This window comes from Nerophis lumbriciformis, linkage group LG27 (genome assembly GCF_033978685.3).
Source record: "Nerophis lumbriciformis linkage group LG27, RoL_Nlum_v2.1, whole genome shotgun sequence".
Classification (NCBI taxonomy): domain Eukaryota; kingdom Metazoa; phylum Chordata; class Actinopteri; order Syngnathiformes; family Syngnathidae; genus Nerophis; species Nerophis lumbriciformis.
In genome coordinates this window covers 11,589,683-11,593,778 of record NC_084574.2, presented here as the reverse complement: position 1 = coordinate 11,593,778, position 4,096 = coordinate 11,589,683, and the positions used below count along the sequence as shown (strand labels likewise).

Here is a 4,096-nt window from a genome sequence, read left to right as displayed (position 1 = left end):
TTTCATAATGTGAAGTACAACATGTTTAACTGTTTATTGAGAACAATATTATGTATTATTAATGGATTTAGACTGGGGCAGCATGGCGGTACAGGGGTTAGTGTGTGTGCCTCACAATAAGAAGGCCCTGGGTTCAATCTCAATGTTTCTGTGTGGAGTTTCCATGTTCCCTCCGGTTACTCCGGCTTCCTCCCACCTCCAAAGACATGCACCTGGGGATAGGTTGATTGGCAACTTAAATGGTCCCTAGTGTGTGAATATTGTGTTGGCCCTGCGATGAGGTGGCGACTTGTCCAGGGTGTACCCCGCCTTCCGCCCGAATGCAGCTGTGATAGGCTCCAGCACCCCCGCAACCCCGAGAGAGACAAATGGTAGAAATTGGATGGATGGATTCAGACTGTCTACAAGTTGAGAACAGGAGATCAAAAGTGTTAGTAGTTGCTATGAAAAAGAAAAGAGCTGTGATTAAATAAACTCTGCTTCTTCCTACTCCGTTTCAGACATGTTGCAATAAGAAATTGGACATATTTACAGAGGAGTATGAAGCCGGACTCGAAGCTGCGACATCAGCTGCTTGCTACTCTGAGACTTCATTGGATAAATGTGAAATAAAGGAGGCAGCACACAAGTGGAACAAAGGTAAACAACATCAAATATTTACTATTTACTTGATTACATGTAGTAAAAGTACTCAGTGACACTCCATTTGTGTAGTTATTAGCCTCAAGCCCAGTGAACAGAATGTTAATGCTAAGAAGATAACACTAAATGTGTTTGTGTTGTCTGCGTGAGATAAACACTGACATTTATTATTTATATATTGTTATTTACAGCTGAAATGGACCAAAAAGAATCGCCTGGCCCTCATGAATTCATCATTTACTGAGAGGATGACTTTCTGACTGTTGGACATTGTGGACAAAAGCCTGACTTTTTAAGAACAATTTGGTACACTTTATTTGATAAATTATATCGTTTTGTATATTATTGCTTTGTATTTCACTTACTTACTTTTTAATAAAATAACTCTGACCTAATATTGTCTGATTATTTATGGTATCAGTACAAAAATATAGTAAACCACTCCTCCATACTTCATCAGCCAGATTTGTATAAACGACCCTGAACTGTCAAATGTGATGGAAACACAAACAATGTGCTGGTTAGTTTGACATGTTGGTGGAGAGAGTGGACCTGCATACACAAAAATAATCTTTAAGTCAAGGTACGCTTTTTGGGACTGGGAGTGGGTTTAATGTATACAGCAGGGGTGTCAAACTCATTTTTTGGGGAACAACAATCTGTCAAAAATGGGGAAGAAGAGAGGTAAAAAAAAGATGCAGAGAGAAAAGAGGTCAAAAATAGCATATTCAGCATACAGCAAGTCTGTGTGGCTGAGTAAAATGGCAAAAAAAAATGCAAATAGAGTAATAGCAGCACGGTGGAAGAGGGGTTAGTGCGTCTGCCTCACAATACGAAGGTCCTGAGTAGTCTTGGGTTCAATCCCGGGCTCGGGATCTTTCTGTGTGGAGTTTGCATGTTCTCCCCGTGACTGCGTGGGTTCCCTCCGGGTACTCCGGCTTCCTCCCACCTCCAAAGACATGCACCTGGGGATAGGTTGATTGGCAACACTAAATTGGCCCTAGTGTGTGAATGTGAGTGTGAATGTTGTCTGTCTATCTGTGTTGGCCCTGCGATGAGATGGCGACTTGTCCAGGGTGTACCCCGCCTTCCGCCCAATTGTAGCTGAGATAGGCTCCAGCGCCCCCGCGACCCCGAAGGGAATAAGCGGTAGAAAATGGATGGAATAGCCAAGAATTGAATTTAAAGTTAATTAAAAACAACTGATTTTTTTACTCAGCAAGTTAGAAACAGCGCCCTCTGCTGTGAGAGTGCCGCAAGTGTAAAAGGTTTACATCACCTGGTTATCCCAGGTCGTCTCCTATTCTAGTACTAACCAGGCCTGAACCTGCAAAGGAGCTGCAAAAATGACCCTTTTATGAAAATGACTCACAAATTACTGCACACATTAATGTTTAGTTCTTTTGTGGCTATGTGACTGCCTAAAGATAGCGTGATAAATATACCAAGTTATTCCACATTGAGTAAAACCACATTTTTTTTATTTGCAAACCTTACAAAAATATCTGAATCCAGTAAAACTCACTGTGGAGTTAAAAACCTCAGAAGTGTCAGTAATCCACAGAGGTGGGACCAAGTCATTGTTTTGCAAGTCACAAGTAAGTCTCAAGTCTTTGCCCTCAAGTCCGAGTCAAGTCCCGAGTCAAGACAGGCAAGCCCCGAGTCAAGTCCAAAGTCAAGACTGGAAAGTCTCAAGTCAAGTCCTAAGTCCTGCATTTTGAGTTTCGAGTCCTTTCAAGTCCTTTTAACCACAGACTAATATATTAACACAGATTGTGTATGCTTTTCAAACGCTGTATTTATTTATTAAAACAAGTGCATTTTAAATTGCAGGAAAGAAAATTGTGCTGACATTGCACTTTATAATAGCACTATTAACCAGTCATTTAAAACATTAACTCATTCCTTTACAGAACAAACACATTGAAAAATAAAGTGCAAATGTACTTATTTGTACAAAAGTGTTAACATTGAAAAAACATGACATATACGTGAACATAACAAAAAAGTTGTACTTTTTATATGTCAGGGCCCTATGCTGCATTGCATTTGCAAAAGACCAAATTAGCCAAGAGTCTGTCAGTCATTTGTGCACGATGGGGGCGTAGTATGATGCCACCATGGCTGAAAACTCGCTCCACTGGAGCACTGGAGGCAGGCACTGCCAAGACTCTCATGGCCACTCGGAACAGTGAAGGAAGAGTCTTCATGTTCAATGCCCAGAACAAAAGGGGGGAGAGAGTTGTTTTGGGTTGGTGCACTACTTGTAAGTGTATCTTGTGTTTTTTATGTTGATTTAATTAAAAAAATAAAAAATAAAAAATGATTTCTTGTGCGGCCCGATACCAATCAATCCACGGACCAGTACCGGGCCGCGGCCCGGTGGTTGGGGACCACTGAGGTAAACAACCAACAGTATGTCAGAAAGCTAGCTAAAACGGTACACATATTCATAATATAGTATACATTTTAACTGACCTTTATTTTACTATTTTTGTCTTTTTTTAGGTGGCTAAAATATGCGGTGCTGCTGACCGCCGTCTAACGTTACGTGTGATATATTGACTGACGTAACCCTGCTTGAAAAAAATCACTGAACAAAAAGTATGAATAAGGTAGTGAACTGCAACAGATTCCCGTGTTTGCAATAACGTTATAACGTTAGCAGTGAGTTTACAGCCTCACTGATTTAACTACACAGCAAATAAAAGTCACGTTACTTAGCCAATAAACGTTATCTTACATTCAAAACTTACCGTTCTTTGTGCAACTTCAAATGCCGGACGAAGTTGGAAGTTGTTGCCTCTCCATCAGTAATTTTCGAACCGCATGTGTTGCATGCTGCAAACCGTTTTGTGTTGACCACCTCGTAATTTTTATACCCAAACAAAGTTATTTTAGGTATCATTTTTTGTTCACTGGCGTGTGGTTTGGACATGTCTTCTTCGTTGGTTGTCCTGCAATTTGATTGGATGAATGCTGTGTGATGAAAACAAAGTAGATCTAATTTGATTGGCTGTTGTACTGAGACCACACCAGCTGACACACGCTGATAGACAAGTACACAATGAAAAATACGGAGCGCTCCCGAATAACTTTTTCATCTTTGGGTTTTGGGGAAAGTAGCAAGTCATGTCAAGTCATGTCAATTCAAAAGGCTCAAGTCCAAGTGAAGTCACAAGTCATTGATGTTAAAGTCTAAGTCGAGTTGCAAGTCTTTTTACATTTTGTCAAGTCGAGTCTAAAGTCATCAAATTCATGACTCGAGTCTGACTCGAGTCCAAGTCATGTGACTCGAGTCCACACCTCTGGTAATCCATGCCCCTACATGGTCAAAATCATTGTAAACTACAATTCCCAGAATGCCAAGGGAAAATTGCCGCCAAATTACTGATTGAAGACACCTGAAAAGGAAGGAGGTTCAGTCAGAGTCATTCACCAAACAAGCTGCATG

The 4,096-nt window shown here is 40.7% G+C and overlaps 1 long non-coding RNA gene across 1 annotated transcript; it reads left to right on the top strand.

Moving 5' to 3' along the window:
• The first annotated feature begins 228 nt into the window (after nucleotides 1-228).
• Nucleotides 229-927, top strand: LOC133624392 (uncharacterized). Its single transcript, XR_009818001.1, has 3 exons — nucleotides 229-430; nucleotides 501-639; nucleotides 834-927. It is a non-coding gene; the product is annotated as an uncharacterized lncRNA (long non-coding RNA).
• Nucleotides 928-4,096: the final 3,169 nt, after the last annotated feature.